The sequence below is a fragment of the Saimiri boliviensis genome, chromosome 2, assembly GCF_048565385.1.
Source record: "Saimiri boliviensis isolate mSaiBol1 chromosome 2, mSaiBol1.pri, whole genome shotgun sequence".
In the NCBI taxonomy this organism is placed as follows: domain Eukaryota; kingdom Metazoa; phylum Chordata; class Mammalia; order Primates; family Cebidae; genus Saimiri; species Saimiri boliviensis.
The window spans coordinates 152,452,638-152,472,976 of record NC_133450.1 but is presented as its reverse complement, the minus strand read 5'-3'; the positions used below and the strand labels follow the sequence as shown (position 1 = coordinate 152,472,976).

At 39.4% G+C, this 20,339-nt stretch overlaps 1 protein-coding gene across 5 annotated transcripts in view; it reads left to right on the top strand.

The window, feature by feature from the left end:
- Window positions 1-20,339, top strand: part of MAMDC2 (MAM domain containing 2) — a 304,045-nt gene that overhangs the window by 240,503 nt on the left and 43,203 nt on the right. The window lies entirely within an intron of this gene.

Sequence of the window (20,339 nt, the reverse complement as noted above, 5' to 3'; positions counted from 1 at the left end):
TTATTGCAACAACCAAAATCATTTCCACACATTTCCAAATGGCCCTAGAGGTACTACCCTATTTTTGGATGAGAGCTATTGGTCTTAAAGTGAATCTGAGAATTGGAATTAAAAACCATCCTCGCCTGCTATTCATTCCCCTACAATCTGTCTCTCTCTGGATGTAGAGTTATCATGCTGCAACCCTCCCCTGCAGGGACCGTTTGACTTCCTGTTGCTCTTAGGGAAAAGGCATGCTCTGGTATCAGCCACCTCCCCAGGTTCACCTCTTGTGTTTTCCTTTCTAATCACACTGAGCCATCAGTTCCTGGGGCACACTTTGCTCTCTCCTACCTTAGATTATTGCATTCCCTGTTGCCTCTGCCTACATTCTTTTTATTTAGATCTCAGCGTAAACCTCATTCCTTACAGAATCCTTCTCTGACCCCACTCTCCACTCCTATCCAGCATGGCCAGGTTAGGGTCCCTGGGCATCCTATTGCTTCCCCTCCATCATCTTGGAGACAACGTAGTGATTAGGAGAATGGACACAGCAGTTTCTCTAGTTTTAGATCCCAATTCTGTCACTTACTAGCTTTGCAATCAGAGTCAGTTTTCTTAATTTCTCTCTTTCTTATTTTCCATGTGGGTCCAAAAACCTAGCAGCATACTTGGCGCTCAGTGCTGAATAATTGTCTTTTGACTGACTGCCACATTCTGACTTTTCAGCAGCGGTTATTCACCCTCATTAAAATCACCTGGAGAAGGCCAGGCGTGGTGGCTCACACCTGTAATCCCAGCACCTTGGGAGACCAAGGCAGGTGGATCACCTGAGGTTAGGAGTTGGAGCCCAGCGAAGCCAGCATGGTGAAACCCTGTCTCTACTTAAAAATATTTTAAAAATTAGCTGGGCATGGTGGCATGTGCCTGTAGTCCCAGCTACTTGGGAGGCTGAGGCAGGACAATTGCTTGAACCCAGGAGGTGGAGGTTTCAGTGAGCCAAGATCATGCCATTGCACTCCAGCCTGGGAAACAGAGTGAGACCCAATCTTAAAAAAAAAAAAAAAAGAAATCATCCAGGGAGCTTTATAATGCTGATGTCTGGGTGTTAACCCCAAACCAAAGAAAGCAGACCCTGAGATGGAGACTTGCTTGCAGGAAGTTTATGAGGGTGTGCTCTTGGGATCACCACTGAAGGAAGGGAAGGGAACAGGATCAGGCAGAGGAAGCTGTCGGACTGCAGTGCATTCCCAAGGAAGGCCTCAGCTGACCTACTGGCATGGCCTTTCAGAGCTATCCTGGGTTGATCAATGTTGTCTTTATAGTCCTATATTGATCGGTCATTGGATACTGGCCACCTCAGGAAAGGGGTATTGCCTTGAAATGCCGACGCACTTTCCATGGAAGACTAACAAGCCGAGTGCTATCCACTGGCTACATTTTCAGCAACTGAGAGAATAAGCTTTTCATTCCTGAAGGATCAGTTGGGTAGCATATTAAAGAATCTACTATACTGATTAGGTCAGATTCTCTTGGTTTGGGGAAAATTCTCTTGGCCTGGGAATCAGGATTTTATGAAGTACACCAAGGTATTGTAACATGTAACATAGAGAACTATTGCTCTGAATAACCACAATTAAAGCAAAAAGAAGAGAGAAATAAGAAAGACCATTTTCAGGCTCATATGCAGCTCAGCTATACTGAAACCAGGCATGGTAGCCCAACAGATTTTGTGGTAGCCAAAGGCCTGTGCAAGGACATGTCTGTATAGTGTCCCTGCTCAGGTCCCCTACCCCGAAGTGCTGGGAGATGTTCCTATGACCATACAGCTGGGCAGGAACAGAGTAGAATGAATGGTCCTGCTACCCCTAGGTAGCTTTTTCATTATGAGTGACTCAGAAAGCTAGAGTCAGATCAGTAGTCCTTGTGTGTACACTGTAAGCCAGGAACCCCCTGTCAAAACTTCAAAAATCAAGTTTTCCAGAGCTGTGACACCCCCAAACCTACGCTTTTGTTTTTTACATGTAGTTTCTGTCCACAGAGAGTACATGTTTCTCCAAATATTGTTGCCACTGACAAAGGAGTTTTGAGTCACAGAGCACCCAAAATAAGCATAAGGCAAACGCTAGTCAGCTGTTACAGTCTGGAAGCTTTATATTGGCTGTTCTGGATGGTTTAACAACTCAATATTGACTTTACTTCCAAATTGATGACAGTTTAAGAGATTTTTCTGATCCTATTGAGCTTAGCATACATTTTGTAATAGTTGGAATTTTTAATGACTGAGTCCTGAAATGAACTTGCTGCTTAGATGGTTCAGAGTTCAACCTGGGTCAGAACAAGGGACAAGCTGGCTGTTTATCAATTACCTACTTTGTGCTGGGCAGCACATGCTCTCTTGTTTTGTTCTTTATACGCTACAATAACACCTTCCAAATTTAGGTGAAGAAACTGAAATTTCAGGAAATCTGAATAGTTTGATTCTTCCTGTTTTCTTGCCACTCTTACCCAAATTCCAGACAAAACCCTTCAGTGACATCTCTAAAATTTATCTCAAACATGTCCACTTCTTTCTCCTAGTCTAAGCCACCATCATTTCTTACTTAAACTATGTTGATATCTTCCTAGCTGTATCTTGCTCTCTGTATACTCCAGAAAGAGAGATGCAGCAGCCAGAATCATTTCTTTGAAACAGAAATCAGATCTTGGCCCTCCCCTGTGGGAAATTGCTCCATGGCCTTTAAAATAAAGCTTCATCCCATATTCTGGCTTTTAAGGATCTTCACAGTCGGATCACTGCCCACTTTGCTGGCTTCATCTGCCTTCATTGTGCCATGATCACAGAGTCCCACAGTCCACAGTTGCGTGGGCCTTCTCTCTGTTCCTTGAGTCTCAAGGCTTTTCCCGGCCCAGGGCTGGTGCTCTGCACAGGGGATGCCTCCTTCCCCAGTCATTCTCATGTCAAGCTGGCTCCCGTGCTTCTGTCCCAGGTCAAGTGCTTCCTCTCAGAACGGAGCATTCCTGACCGCCCAGTTCATAACCCCTTTCCCCATACCTAGATAACTCCCCGTTAATTTGCCTAGTTTATTTTGTATTTAACATTTATCCCAATCTGAAATGATCTCATTTGTTTATTTGTTCATTGTGCACTCTTTTCCTATGAAAATAGAGCCTTCATGGGGACAGAGACCTTGTCGGTCTTGTTCATTTTGTATCCACAGCATCTAGCACTGTGCCCTGGTGCAAAGAAGGTCGTGAGTAAAATTCTGTTCCGTAAATTTTGTTTGGTACCTATGCGGTCAATGAATGAACAAAAGAATGAATGAGTGGACTTTCTAAGGGTGGGAAGTGGCAGAGCTGGGGTTTGAATCACGGTGTCGTCAACTCTGAACCCTGCCCCCTTTAGTGCAGGGTATCTTTGGGTGGTCAGGGAGTCTCTCCAGTCTTGGGGAAGACCTGGAGAAAGTGAGGCTCCCCATGCTGCCTTGGGTTGTAGGTGCCTTTTGTTGTTTAGTTCTCGCAATACTCCTGTGAGGGATGTAAGGTGTTTCCTTTCAGTGTCCTTGGCATTTTAGAATGCAGTCAGACTAGCTCTAGGTCCCCCAGATGATCTAGTAGAAGTGAATGCCTAAACTGAGAGCCTGGCACACGTGTCGCCATTGTGCAGAAGAGCCTTCCTGCCTGTGCTCTGTGACTTCTGAACCCATTTCTAAAGCAAGTCAGGTGTGATTCATTAGGGCCCAACTCAAAGACAGTGCCTGCTTTCATGAACATTATTTCTGTCTCTCAGTGAGTTGTCCCATGAGCCCAGGGCTGAGCTGAGTGAGCAGCAGCCCGTGCAGAACTGTAAAGAAGTCCAGCCTTGGCTGTAATCCCATCACTTTTGGAAGCCAAGGCAGGCAGATCACCTGAGGTTGGGAGTTCTAGACCAGCCTGACCAACACAGAGAAATCCCGTCTCTACTAAAAATACAGAAAATTGGCTAGGCATGGTGGACATATGCCTATAATCCCAGCTACTTGAAAGACTGAGGTGGGAGAATCACTTGTACCTGGGAGGTGGAGGTTGCAGTGAGCCAAGATTGTACCATTGCACTCCTGCCTGGGCAACAAGAGTGAAACTCCATCTCAAAAAAAAAAAAAGTCCAGCCTTTCAGCCTCTCTCCTCTTATTTCCCTCACTCCCAGTGCCTGCCTCCCTGTTCCTGATGGCCTTCCACTCTGGCTGTTGCTTTACCTTGCTTTCTCCTATTCGCACTTACCCAGCCTGTTTTAAGGACAATGGCTGATTAGATTAATAACTCTCTGCTGTGCTCTCTGGGTAGTTTAATCTTTGGCAGAAACTATAGAGATGAAGCAATGCTAAGAGTTTCCTGTAGACCATTCTAGCAAAGTAGCCTTATGGACAGATTCCATGTGATATCACAGCTGCCCACAACAGAGACTGTTGCTGAATGCTCTCCAACACTTCGTTTGATGCCATAGCTCCCTAGGAAGGGAAGCAGTACAGCACCATTTAACAGATGAGGAATGCTCAGGCAGAAAATTAAGGACATTGTCCAACATCATGCAGCTACTAAGTGGCTGATATGAGAAGCAGATCCAGGTCTTTTTGACTCCAGAATTGATGCTTTTTACACTAAGCCTAGTACAAAAAGCCCCCAGCCCTTGCCTGGCTAAATCAAAAGTATAGGATCAGGTGAGAAGGGGAGCCCAGCCCTAACTCAGGATTTCTGAAAAAAAAAAAAAAAAATTGGGCTTTATTTTTAACCTTCTGGTGTTCTAGTTTAGAAGTAACTTTGACTCCTAGGAGGAGTCAAAATTCAAGGTGCTTTACCGTAGACAAAGGAAAGCTGTGGGTTAGAGGAAAATGAAGCATAACGCATAAGACACTTGGCTGTGGGTTCTCTGGCACTTATGGCATTATAGTTTGAGCTGGTTATATAACTTTCTTGAGCCTTACTTTTCTTTCACATGTAAAACAAGTATACTAGGAGTATACCCATATATCCATAGCATATAGTAAAGATCAAATGTGATGCATCATATAAAGTTCTTAGCATAGTACCCACACATAACATTTATTAAATTTAGGTGAAAAGAGAAAGACTAATGAATTTTTTTCTTAGTCCTGATCCTCATAAGGTTTTATAGACAATATCTCTTTAATACATGGATAATTTTATACCCTGATTTTTCCTGTTAAGTTCTTTAAAGTAAAAATCAGGTCAGAGTTAAGCCTTATTTTAACAAGATGAGGCATTCTTAAAGAAATGGCTGCTTTTATTCAATTATAAACATCTTATAATAAAATTTTGTTTAATGTTTTAAGAAACACTTTGAAAAGGGATGAATCACAAAATGATCCTCTGGATCTGTGTTTCCTCTTTACGAAGTAGAGAGTGGGTAATCAACAGTTATCTTGAGACTTTCATATGTTAAGGAGGATAATGAGGAGAGAGAACAATTCCTTCCAAAACTCTTTTCCTAAAGGAAAATATTAGGAGAGAGTAGAGAGCGATTATCAGAAATTTCATAACGATGGATGCAAACATTCGCCCTTATTTATTCACACCCTTAGTTTCTCTTCATGCTTGGTCACGCATCGTAGCATACATATTAGATCCTGCAATGCCTTCTGGCCTGAAGCTAGCCTTTCCTTTAACAAAGATCTTTCAGTGGTCTGTTAATTAAAAGCACTGGGAGGAACTCGAGATTGTGTTAATTAAATATTTCTTTTGGAGAAAAATTGTTAAACAGTCCATAAATGAAAATGACTAAAGGCATTCCTTTTCACTGGGATCAGGACAGCAGTCATTAAAATCTTCAAGGTAAATCCTTTTAAGTCTGCAATTTTACTCTGTCATAGACCTAAAAAACTTCAAAAGTTATTTACATATTTAGGAGGAAGTACCCATCCAAGCAGTTTTTAAAAAGATAAATACATACACTTTTTGTTCACTAGGTGAAAATCTTGTGTCAGTCCTTCTCACGTTATGTCCCATGGAGCACAAATCGCTTGAGATCTTCCATTGAAAAAGGGTTCTGTCATCAGATGAGTCTGTAGAACTTGGCAGACTGGATCTCTACTCCACACACATGAAGATTCACAAAGCACAGTAACATATTAGAAACTCTCAGTAAGATCTACATTAAAGAATCCAGTTTAACCTTTGTTAAAAGGTAGCAATTTTCTCAAAGCAGTTAACCTAGAACCCTTGTTTTGTATAGCACCTATCAGTGTCATACTACTCTCATGGCACTTAATGTATTTAGTTGAAATTGTCTACCTAACTATCTCCTTAAATCAGATGTAAGCTTCTGGAGAATACGGCTCCATATTGTTGTGTTTGTTTTGTTTTTTATTCCTGGTATCAGTGAAATTTCTGGAACAAAGTGGGTTCTCCTGTTAGTAACCCATAAATAGTTAAGACAGAGAACTGAACTATCAATGAATGGTGTTGATGCTAAGGATGAACAACATAATTCCATCAAAGAAAAGAGGAAGATTAAAAGTTTCTGCCTTTAGAGAAGATAAACCATAATCCCTTATAGCACAGCACCTGAGCAATTTGTCCTAGAAGGAATTTTAGTGTGAATACTTAAAACCAGGAATGCCTGGCTAGAGTGGAAACTAGGACATTTATGGACATGTATATGCTGAGTTTGATTTGGAGCTTTTTTTTTTTTTTTTTTTTTTTTTTTTTTTTTTTTTTAGACAAGGTCTCACTCTGTTGCCCTGGATGGAATGCAGTGGCACGATCATGGTTCACTGCAGCCTCCACCTCCTGGGCTCAGTCAGTCCTCCCATCTTAGCTTCCCAGGTAGCTGGGGTGCACCCCCAGCTAATTTATTTTTCATTTTTTGTGGAGACAGGGTCTCACTGAGTAGCTCAGGCTGTTCTCAAACTCCTGGCTTCAAGCTGTCCTCCCACCTCAGCCTCCCAAAGTGCTGGGATTACAGGCATGAGCTACCATGCTTGGCCTGTTTTGGAGCTTTTTATGATAATATTTACTAAAACCAAGAGCTGTGATTCTTCCCTTTGAAACAGCTTTCCATTCTTTAATTGTGCCTTTTCCTATTCCCAAGAACCTAAATCAAATTTTACCAGCCCCCATGCAATTCCCCTGATCCTTTGCCTGCCCCTCAACATAGCTTCTCCAGCCTCCATTCTGTGATCATAATCAATGATGCAGTTGCTTGTGCAACATGCACCATGTCATACTCTCCCCACCTGCTCCACCTTGGTCCTCCTAATGCCTGGAATCCCAGGGCAGCTTTCATCTTTACCCCAGTCTTCTCAAAACAGCTGGAGAAAATAAGACTCATCTCCACTGTCCCTCCATTCTGCTGGGAAAGCCTTTCATTCATCTCTTCTCTCACTGACTTTTCCTAATCGCTCATCCCAGATTTTTAGATCTGTTTTCACTTGCAGATTTCCAACTTGACCCTCCCTGCCTCATTCTTAGGTTGTGATCTCATGGGTTCATCTCCCAAAAGGAGGAAGGCATCCAACACAAGCTCCTTCAGTTCCATTCCTCTCTGAATCTTCACCTGCCTCTCTTCATCTCCTGATCAATCTGACAAAGAAAGTATTATCCTTGCTCTTAGTCAAAATCAGCCTGCCCATCTAGGCATGTATCTCACCTTCCTGCCTCCTCTGGGAACTTATTTCGTAAATTATTCCCTCTCTGGTAAATCTTCAATCTCTGTTAGTCCTTTGCATACTGCCAATGTATGTTAGTCTCCTGCATTCGAAACAAATGAACGATAAACCTTCCTTTCATCTCATTACCCTTTTAAGCTGCCAATCCCTCCCATTCCTTTAGAATCCAAACTTCTCGAAAAACCTATCTTCAATTATTGTCTTTGTTCCAGTGTGGCTTCTCATTCCTCAAATCCTTGTCTTCTGCCCTCTGTCTTCCTCCTCCAGTGCTCCCTCAGGGTTTATCTACAGCAAACTACATCTCATTGATCTTGTTGCAGAAATAATTCTGCAACCCAAGAAAGTCCTATGATTCTCTCAATGTCCACTTCAGATGCCTCTTCCTCTTTGATTTTTTTATAAGTCATTGACTTGGGTTTTCCTTGTTGGAATGATATTTGTGTAATGAAGGAGATCTAGTTCAAGAATATAAAGAGTTGGCCTGACTCTACCTTTAACTATGTAAATCCGAATGTCATGTCATCTTTCTATGAAACAAGGATGTGTTTTAAAATGACCTCTCTGTCTCTTCTACCTCATGTTGTATTTTTTGACATCTTAATAGCAGCAACTGTATTTTAACATTATGCAGCACAGTTCTCATTGGTAACTTTCTCTACTTCTTCATTTCCTCTTATAAAAAAATCTTGCCCTTTTTAGGAAAAAAAATAGTTGAAATGTAAGCCTTTGATTCAAATTTCCACTTTTAAAATCTTTTTAACTGTGCCCTTTCAGAATGAAAATACGATTACTTGTAAAATACTTAGGTTCTGAATTTTTAAAAGCAGCTCTAGAAGTTCACTCGAATAGAAAAGCAAATCTAGAACATTTCTGTAGAGATTTATAAGTAGTTGGCTGTTTAACAGCAAGACATCCTGCTGTAAAGAGATTAAGGAAGCAGAAAACCAATGTGTAGACAAGATACATGAGAGGAGGTGAATTTCCTATCACATTTCATGATGTCTGGGAACATTGGAGGAGAACTGCTTCAGGATATTAATGTCCCAGCATTATTAAAGCAGAGCAGCTGAGAGAAAAGTAGAAGTAGAAAGATCATTACTTACTAACAAGATAATCAACACTTTATAGACCAGATTAAGGTGACTTTCTATACAGAACAAGGAAAATTATACTGTCAAGTGGAATAAGTTTTCATGTCAAAGAATAGAGGAGCTAAGGATGGAAAAGGAATCTGCTCTTGAGTTTTTCAAGCTAAACTCAGCATCGTTTATGAGTCCAAGAATTCTACATTGCTTTAAATATGAGTAAGGCAGGGCTGAGATACTCTTGTTTTCCTTCTGTTTCATTTCCTTTCAGGTATTTGTTGAGGGCTTCTGTGTTTCATGCCAATTTATGAGAAAATTACAAGAAGACCGAGTAGCACAACTGGTAGTTGCTAACACGGTTTACAAGAACATAATGTTTATGTCAGTCAATTCTTTCGTGACTTTCCTGAGTAATTAATTTCCTGGAACATTGTTGGATCAGCAATTTGTTCTCCCAGCCATGTGGAGACATCTGAAAAACAGACCAGGCATTCTTTCCCTATAGTTTTACTAATAAGCTTAATTAGGTAGACGTTTATTCCAAAGTTTGTTATGAACCTAAAAATACCACCTCCCTTCCCCACTTCCAAATTTCTGACTTGTGAATATTTCACAGCCTTACAATCGTTGGATTTTAAAGGAATATTTTCCCAAGTTCTGGGTGATGCCATATTATTTTTTGATACTCACAGTGAGATTCTCTGGGGATCTTCTGGTTTTCTGAGCTCATAGACCAAATAAGTATTTGCTGGCCTCTGGATCTACAAGATCAACTCACGCAATTAGAAATTGACAATTCACACGTTAATAAAGACTCTCTAATTTCACCAGAGGAAACATACCTTATTTCCTTTTGCATAGATATCCCTATCTTTCTCTTCTTCTCTTGTGTATCCTTCTATGGATATTTTCTGCACTGTCTGTTGAGTTCGGACCTCTAGTAGAAGTCTCTCTCCAGGGAGTTCACAAATCACTTCACTCCGGCATACCCCACCATACCAATAACAGTCCATGAGCTTTTAATTTTTGTTTAGTATCAGGTTACATGTGTATCTGTACAATGCTCAAAGACAAATTACTATTTGTGGCTCTCCCTTTTCAGCTCAGTCTTCAAGCCAACACATTTGGTTCTCTGTTTTATTCTTCAAAAGAGGAATGCCTCATAAACAAATCTGAAAGGCAAATGTAAATCCAGAGGGGGGAAAAAAAGGTTTCAACATATGCAACAAACTCTTAATACATTTAAAATAAATCTATAAGTCTAATAAATCAGTAAGCAAAAGGTAAATTAGGCAATAGGAAAGTGGATAGGATATATACAGGCAAATCAGTAAAAAGGAATACAACCAGAAAATAAATGCACAAATATATCCAACTTTATTATAATCAAAGAATTTTTTTTAAGACAGAGTCTTACTCTGACACCCAGACTAGAGTGCGGTGGTGTGATCATAACTCACTGCAACTTTGACCTCCACAAGGTCAAGTGAACCTCCCACATCAGGCTCTTGAGTAGCTGGGACTACAGGTGTGTACCATCATGTACAGCTGATTTTTGCATTTTTTGTAGAAACGGAATCTCACTGTTACCCAGCTGGTCTGAAACCCCTGGGCTCAAGCGATCCACCCATGTGTGACCTCCCAAAGTGCTTTGCAAGCATTGACCACTGCACCCAGCCAAAGAAATCTTAAAAGTAATGAAATAATACATTTGTCCATCAAAATATTTTAAAAATATAGTGCCCTGGAATATGATGTTTATATTAATTGCAGTATTTATACTGTATACCATTTGCATTCAGTTTATTAATTTAAAAATAAAGGTTTCACTTTTGATGCATGTGTGTATATATATATACACCCACATATGTGTGTGTGTGTGTGTGTGTGTGTATAATATTTATATTTGGGTTGAAAGTAAAAAGATTTATCTCTAAATATGTGTAATGCATACATATATACATATCAATGTTTTCTGGTCTAAGTGACAGATTTATTTTTAAAATACATAATTATACATACATACACATATATGTTTTCTGGTCTAAAGTAAACGATTTATTTTTAAATTGATAATTGAATAAATACATTCAAATATACGTATATGTATATACAGTCATGTATCACTTAATGACGGATACATTCCAAGAAATGTGTTTGTTAAGCAATTTTGTCCTTGTGAGGACATCATATTTACACAAACCTAGGTGGCATAGCCTACTACACACCTAGACTATATGGTATAGTCTATTGCTCCTGGGCTGTAAACCTGTACAGCATGTTATTGTACTGATACTGTCTACAATTACAACACAATGGTAAGTATTTGTGTCTAAACATATCTAAAGATAGAAAAGATACAGTAAAAATATGGTAGTATAATCTCATGGGACCACCATTGTACATGCAGTCTGTCATTGACCGAAACATCATTATGTAGTGTATGACTATATGTATATAAACGTGTGTGCACAATACACACACACACACACGCGCACACACACACACACACACACATATATGGGTATACATATGCACATGTGCACATATATATATATATATATATATATAAAAATGGGTACATACACACACACACACACACACACACACACACACACATATAACATGACCCTGGAAAGGTGAGGATGCAAGGAAATAAGGATTATCGTGTGGTCTTAAATGAGGGTAAACTGGTACAATGTTTTAATAATAATTTAATTTCATGAATCAAAAAGCACTCAAACATGCATTCTTCATTACATAACAATTCTACATCTAGGGATTTGTTAAAGAAATAATCATAGCTATGCGCAAAGATTTAGCTATCATCATTCATTCCAGTAATATTTGTAATACTGAGATGGTGAAAACTACCATATTTGTCTGTTATTAGGGGTTGGTTAAATAAGTGTGGCATAGGTTACAAAGGGAGGGGTTAGAGTTATGTAAGCTTTAAACTGCGGCTCTGCTTCACTTCATGGATATACACTTTGGCTTGGGAATCCATGAAAATTAGACTAATTGTCTCTATTTCTCAGAGGTGAGAGGGACAAAGTCAGTATCCTGTTTATTAGCAGAGAATTGCTAAAAGTGCCTGCTGTCTTCTTCAGACCTAGAAGTTCATCTAGAGCGGAGTGAGCCCTTGCAAGGCAAGGGGAATACCTAGATTCTTCCTTTTTTGCTGTTTGTGGATTACATTCTGTATATCTATCTTCTGGCAGGACTGACCTTTTTGTATCTCCATCCAAGTGAGTCACAACAATGACTTCAATTGTAATGCCTATTCTTAGACATGACAATTAAATTGGTCTTTACATTTTATTACATTACATTGGTCAGGAAAGTGTTCCACCAGGAATGCCCTATAGTAGGAGGTGGGCCAGAGAGAAACCACATTGTATGTTTACCCCAGCATTGATTTGTTTTATATATATAAAATCATAGGCACCCTGGATGCCTATTAAAAATCACCAGACTGGCCAGGCACGATGACTCATACGTGTAATCCCAGAACTTTGGGAGAGTGAGGCAGGCAGATCACTTGAGGCCAGGAGTTCAAGACCAGCCTGCCTAACATGATTAAACCCTGTCTCTACTAAAGTAAAAAAATTAGCCAGGCATGGTGGCACATGCCTGTAATCCCAGCTACTCAGGAGGCTGAGACACGAGAATTCTTTGAACCCAAGTGGCAGAGATTGCAGTGAGCCAAGACTGTGCCACTGTACTCTAGCCCAGGCAACAGAGCGAGACCCTGTCTCAAAAACAAAAAAACAACAAAAAAAAATGTAGTCACCAGACAGTCACCTGTCCTCTTCCTGAGAAGGACATGTAAAAATCAGTAAGGCATTTGCATCTATTTTCCTTCAGTGATAATGAAAGCTTTATGGGATAATTAAATATAAAAATGTCTTCATTATTAGGGTGTGGAATTAGACACTCAGACACTAAAACATTAAAAATTATGTCATCTTAGCTTTGTCTTATGTTCATTTTTTCAGAGGCTTTTCTCATTTATTTTCCACTTGCATCTTCAACATTAATTATGTAGGATGAGTCTTTCGTCCCACCATGAAAAGAACAAGAACTTTGTAATCAGACAGACTTTACTCTCAAAACAAGGGGGAAATGGGTGCAAATGAAGATGAGGGTGTAGATGTGGATGTCGGAGAAGTTGTGAGTGTTCCTTTTGGGAGGCCTACATGTTCAGTGCAGAGCAGGGCAGTGATGCCTTTGGCTAAGAGAGAGAAGGATGTGGATGAAGTCAGGGAAGAGCTGTTGTGGAGAAGAGGAGAGGCTATGGCTGGTTCGACATTAGCCAGTTCGGAAAATCAGCCACAATCTATATAAGAGTCAGGCTCCTGTGCTGAGTTACCAAAATACTCTATAAACAAACATATGGTAAAATGACAGGAAGCTGGTTGTAAACAGAAGTCAAAGAAATGTTTGGTCCCATGCTATTAATTGAGGAGTTGTATCATGTATCTCAAAATCGTATTTTAAGATACCTAAAGCAAAATAGGGAAAATGAGGAGGCTGTATAATGAAGTATATTCTATCGGGGATCCGGAAGGAGTACCATGTTTCATACCTGAGTCTGCAGCTGGTTGCGGTGTGAGCTGCTATCACGGGCTCTCTGGACCTGTTCTTCATTCTAAAAAATGGCTGATTCTGTGGTCCCTTCTGGAACCTCCCCTTCACTTACAGTGGCCCAAAGATGTGAAAATAAAGCAGATTTCTGAAATCTGTGAGTTGAGAGATCTGGATGTTTACCACTCAAATAGCAATGAAAAAGTTCATCTGAAGGCCTGTATTCTATCACAGTGGGGTCCTAGCCCAGACCTGAAGGCTTCTGGAAGGAGAAAAACTTTCACGCTAGGAAAAGCTGGAAGCCGCTCAATCTCTGTCACTTGTGAAAGCCAAAAGTTGAATTAAGTCAGATGGGTCTTTTAAACAAGAAAAAACTAACCAGATGGGTTCTTTAAGAAAAAAAGTTTTGGTCAGCTAAAAACTTATTTAAAAACACATGGTCATTCTGCCTTTTGTGGGAGATGAAGACCAAATATAGTCACTGCAGGGAGGCATGGTTTTGCAGTTTAGCAACTATTTCTCAAAACAGTGCTAGGTTCTAAGAATGCTAAAATCTCACATTTACTTTTCTAGATAAAGCTTCACTTAGCCTGTCTTTAGGGATTTGTAATAATTTCATCCATTTTGCCACATATCTCAATATTGAAAATTTTTAAAAACTCTATTACAACTTATTGTCAAACAGTTAAATGAGTGCAATTACATCATACAGTATATCTTACAGTTGTGTCAATAGCATCTTAATGAAGGGCTGTGGAATTTCACTGACTGGATTATAGTAATTTTGTGAATAATTATGCCGCCAACTCTGTGGTTGTCATAACCAAATTTATCTGTGCAAATGATTTCAAAAGATTTTAACCTCATCAGAAGAAAAGTTAAATTTAACTCAAAATTGAACCGTCTGGGAAATTGTTAAGGTCCACCACTTATAACAAGAACTTAACTAGGTTCATTTTGTGACCATGGGTAAGTTATGATATTGTTGGCACAGGGCTGAAATGTTTCTATCCAAATATAGAAGGCAATTTCTGGAAGCTATCATTCACATGCTAATTATAGGCCTTAATGGGGCCATTCGATTGGTAAAGTAGATGGTGGATTAACCCAACAACCTGGCCTGCCATGTCTATCGAGAAGGCCATGGAATCTACTCCAAAAGGCAGTGAAAAAAACAGTTAATACAGCCAGTATTTAGTTCTTTAACACAAACAGTCCCTTTGAACTGCAAAACAAAGATATAATTTGATTTGATTTCACAGCACCCTACAAAACTTATTTCCTCCTTCTCCCAGCAAAATTCTATTCATTATATCTGGCAGTTCTTAAACTACGACGTCTCATAAAGAGAAAAGGAATAACCTTAATTCTTTTAAAACCTATCTTGATTTAGTTTGAGAACATGAATTCTTTTCATATCTGATTCTCTACTTGTTCTTTCCTGGGTACTTTTGGTTTTTTTAAGGTGAGGATCTCATTCTGTCACCCAGGCTAGAGTGCAGTGGTGTAATCACAGCTCACTGCAGCCTCAGCCTCCCAGGCCCAGGTGATCCTGCCGTCTCGGCCTCCTGTGTAACTGGGACTACAGGTGTGCACCACCATGCCCAACTAGTTTTTTGTATTTTTAATAGAGAGGGGGTTTCGCCATGTTGCACAGCCTTGTCTCAAACTCCTGGCCCTCCCAAAGTGTTGGGATTACAGGCAAAAGCCATGGCATTTGGACTCCTGGGTACTTTAACCAGGAACTTTTATGGAGTTTGACAGGCCTGGGGCAGTCTGGCCCCTTTGACTAACACAGCCTTGTAGCTGGGTTTCCACATAGACCCTTTCCTAATCAACCAGCCCCTCAAAAAAAAAAAAAACAACTTTAGAAGAGACTTAAAATGATACACTATAAGGAGCATTTGCTCAGTGACCTTTCAGGTTCTGCTGCCTGTCATCATGTTGTTTCTAGAGAGCAGATCATCATTTTATTAAAGGGAAAAAGATGAAAATAAAGAGAAGATTCTCCTGCCCTTTAATAATTACAGTTTTCTAAAGCAGGAAATTGGAAGAGTAAGTCCTTGATAATCCAGGGGATGATTATTCAGTTTGGGTATTAGTCCATCTGCCTTGTATTTCTGCTCCTTTACCTTTTGTTTCCAGAGCTTGAGGATATTTCTTGGTTTTTGGTTTTGTTTTGGTTTGGTTTTTTTGAGACAGAGTCTTGATCTGTCACCCAGGCTGGAGTGCAGTGGCACCATCTCAGCTCTCTGCAACCTCTGCCTCCTGGATTGAAGCGATTCTTCTGCCTCAGCCTCTTGAGTAGGTGGGACTACAGGTGTGCACCACCTTGCCCAGCTAATACTTGTATGTATGTGGAGACAAGATTTTGCTGTGTTGGCCAGGCTGGTATCCAACTCCTGACCTCCAGTGATCCGCCTGCCTTGGCCTTCCAAAGTGCTGGAATTACAGGCATGAGCCACTGTCCCTAGCCTATATTTCATTGCTTGTTAGAACAACCACCTGGTGATGTGTAGAGGAAAACTAAATCTAGTCCATTTTTAGAACAGTCTTGTTCTGAGTAGAGAGAATAAATAGATTGAAATCAACAAGTGAATCCAAAACTTGGGTAACAGATCTGGGCACAATGACTTATTCTGTAATCCCAGCACTTTGGGAGGCCAAAGCAGGCCGATTGCTTGAGGCCAGGAGTTTGAGACCAGCCTGGGCAGCAGAGTAAAACCCTGCCTCTACAAAAAATAAAAAATTAGCCAGGTGTGGTGGTGCATGCCTGTAGTCCCAACTATTTGAGAGGCTGAAGGAGGAGAATCGCTTGAGCCCAGGAGGTAGAGGTTGCAGTGACCCAAGATCACATCACTGCACTCCAGCCTGGGCACAGAGCAAGACGAGCAAGACGACTCTGTCTAAAAAAAAAAAGAGAGAGAGAAATCCAGATTTGAAAGTGCCTAGGACAAGGACTGTACATAACAGGAATTTCGTAAGTGGGGTTTTATAACCCACACAACAGTTTTCTACTACTCTTGACCAGTGGTTTTCAGCTAGGGAGATTTCCCCCTGATGGACATTTGGCAGTGTCTGAGGAGTTTTTGATTGTTATGACTTGGTGGTGATGCTGGCATCTAATGAATAGAGGTTAGAGTTGCTTCTAAACATCCTACAATCCACAAGGCAGCCCTCCTAACAAAGAATTATCTGGCCCAAAACATCAGTAGTGCCAAGGTAAGAATACCCTGCTATGGATATTAAAAAGCATGTATACTATCTATTTTTAGTACAGTAGAGAGTAAGTTAACTAATATTGTTGGTCTTTCCTTGACTGTATTTAGAATTATTTCTTTGCAAATATGTTTTTACAGCTCTCCATTTACTGCCTATTTGTGTTTCCAGTTAGTCTAGACAGATTTCCTCAGCTATGAATATTCTCTATCTAGACAAACATTTTGAAGTATTGTCCATACGTAAGGACTGGGATCTTTACTAGATGGAGGCATTGATTTACATAAATTTAATTAGTCTCTAACTTTGAAGAGATTTGCATAAAATCAAGAATACCTTTCTAAGGGATATTACTTTACTTGGACCATAAGCTTCTCCCCTGCTCCTTTTTTTTTTAATTAATTATTTTTTAGAGACAGGGTCTCACTCTGTCATCTATGCTGGAGTATAGCGGCATGATCATGGCTTCCTGTAGCTTTCAACTCCTGGGTTCAAGAGTGTTTCCAGCCTCAGCCTTTCAAGTAGCTAGACTACAAGTGCATACAGCTAATTTTTTAAATTCTTGTGTGGATATGGAGCCTCTCTGTGCTGCCCAGTTTGATCTTGAACTCCTGGCCTCAGGTGATCCTGTGTCTCAGTCTCACAAAGTGCGGGGATTATAGGCACGCTGGCTCTTTCCTATATTTAATATTTAATATAATATTTCATATTTAAGAGGGTGTGGTACCCTCTTAAATAGATATTAATGCACATTTAAGCTGATTTTTTCCAGTCTTACAGATGTTACACTTTCTTCGAAATACTGCCTAAAATGAAATAAACACTGTTGTTAAAACAGATCTATAAATAAACAAGAGGTTAATCCCATCAAGAATTTAAACTATAACTGATTCCCTTCATGTCATGTTCTTAACTGGACCCAGAGGGTGAGTCCTTAAGAACAGGACAACTTGTTTGACTTATTCTTTGTCCTGTCTCAACCAGGCCCACTCATCCGCTTGCCCAATCACCAACTACGCTAACCTCTCCACCTCATGTGGCATACAAAATGTAAAATGGAGGTCCCAAAATAGGCGCTGACATGATCAGCATTATTCATCACCAGGCAGAAAATCCAGTGTGTTAGAGCAAACAGGCTCATCTGGTTGTGTTTCTTTTATGTGTTGGAATGCTAACAGATAACTGCCAGGCAAATCTGAGCTTGAGGCCATCATTGAACCTAGTCAGTAGCTGACAAACCTCGGGGGTCTTTTATCAGAACAACACGTGGTCTGACTAGTGTTCCAAGTATGGAAAAAGTGCTGAGGTAGAACAACCTGGATGCTTGCTATTGTCCAAAATATCTTTAACATTTCATTCAACCCACTGTGGCAGTTCACAAAGTGGAACATCCAGAAGGAGCCAGGGAAGTCTCTCCAATAGAACTTTCTATAATGAGGAAATGCTGCATATCTGTGTCCAGTTCAGTTAACCATGAGCTGCATGTGGCTATTGAGCATTTTCGAATGTGACTTGTGTGACTGAATACATGAATTTTTAATTTAATTTAATTGTAATAGATTCATATACCTAGTGGCTATCAAAATAGACAAGACCATCTAGTAAATAATAATGACTGATTATTCCACATCTTAATTGTAAATATCATGATTCCTTTTTTTTAATCCAAAATATAGAGGCCAGGCCCTCGGCTAACGCCTGTAATTCCAGCACTTTGTGAGGCCAAGGCAGGCGGATCACCTGAGGTCAGGTGTTTGAGACTAGCCTGGTCAACATGGCAAAACCCTATCTCTACTGAAAATACAAAAATTAGCCTGGCATGGTGGCATGCACCTGTAATCCCAGCTGCTCGGGAGGATGAGACAGGAGAATTGCTTGAACCCAGGAGGTGGAGGTAGCAGTGAGCCCAGATTGTACCATTGTACTCCAGCCTGGGCGACAAGAACAAATCTCCATTTCAAAATAATGTAAATATTGAATTTATATGTATAAATTATATATATATATATTTATATATATAAAATAATATATACATACATATACATACACACACACACACACACACACACACACACACATAAATATAGAAGGTAGGGGGAAATTCTGTTTAATGCCTATCACTTTATGAGTCTAACATAATTGTTTTAATTTGGTAAATTTTCCCGGCTTTTTCTATGTATTTTTAGATGAACTAGGTATTATTTTGTCTTATTTTATTTACTTTAGTTTTTTCACTTAATATTATGAGAGGAATATATTTCCATACTGCTAAATAATATGCCCAAGTTATCAGATCTGACAGTGGCCAATTTCTTAGATAATTGTGCCATGGTTCATTTATTTCTTCTATTTCTGGAATTTTGAGTGTTTGCTTGCTTGCTTGCTTGTATGATTTTATGGTCACTATAAAATAATGCTGTAGTAAACATAAAGCATGTTAATATTTCTCCTCTTTAGAATCCATTACCATGCCAAATGTTTGCGTTTTATGCAGGTAAATATTTAGATGGTGAACCATTTTACTACCACATATTCATTTTGAAAAAGTACTTTTTTTTATTATACTTGTGAAAAATATACTTTAAAGCCACCCCCACCCCAAAAAATAAAGCCAACACTTTTCTCTCTGCAGCACAATTAATTCAATAAATTATGAGATGGATTAATATTCTTTCCCATCTAACAGTAAAAATTGCTGCTAAAATATAACTGCAGTCAGGGCTGATGACACGGACGTTTGCTTTACAAACAGGGAATAAGTTCCCAGTGGTAAAGTCTGTAAGCAAAATGTTTTACATGTTCAGGGCATCTTTAGAATCTAGAAACATGAGACAATTAACAGAAGTAAACCAGAAAAAATAAACACAAAAAACAATCCACCCTGTTTTATTTTATTCTTTGTATATATACGTAGTTATACATTGTGACAAGTCTAAACTATCCATTTTATCATTGAAAGCAATATAAATACAGTGCAAGTAAACCATCACACGTTACAGTTAGTAATATCCAGAAGATCTTGGCTTAAGACATTTTATATTTTGCATACTAGTAAGCTGTCACATGATCTTTACATTTCTTTTTAAATAAATTCTATATCCTAACAAATCTGATCATCAAAAAACAAAAGAACGCTGCTGATAACACAATAAATTTAAGACATAACATTTTAAACTAGAGCCTTAAAAAAAAAATCAAGTGTTATTATTCAAAGTTGGGTTTTAGCTTCTGTTATATCATCCTTTGTCTGTTTGAATTAGATTTGTAACTGAGGGATTGAACGAACATGGACTAAATGAGCTTGTACTACTTAAACATTGTGATACATACAAAGCAGCTTTGTAAACTGCAAGTACAGTGAAAATCTAATACAAATGTTTTTAAAAGGTCTCTTAGCTCATCCTGTATGTGAAAAGCAAACTTTAAAATATGCCTGATGGAAAGAAATCCAAGACTTCTCTCTTTCTCTGGCACAGTAGATTTAATAATTTATGGTATGGATTTGTTTTTCCTTCACACACAACAATAAAAATGTTAGGACTGATAAAATAACTGCATTTAGGGCTTTTATTAGTGACACCAACTGGGAACATAGATCTTTGTCTTTGGAAATGGAACATGAGCCTCCAGATGGCAAATCATCAGGACTTTGTTCACAATGTGAGTGAAGCATACTGCCAGAAAGTCATTTCCAAAAAAAAAATAGTGTTTGTACTGGAAATGTTTGAAAAATACTCAGAAAACCATCAAGTCTTACCTACTTGGTGGATTATCTGGGGAAAATGTTTAAAACCGTCGACAGGCT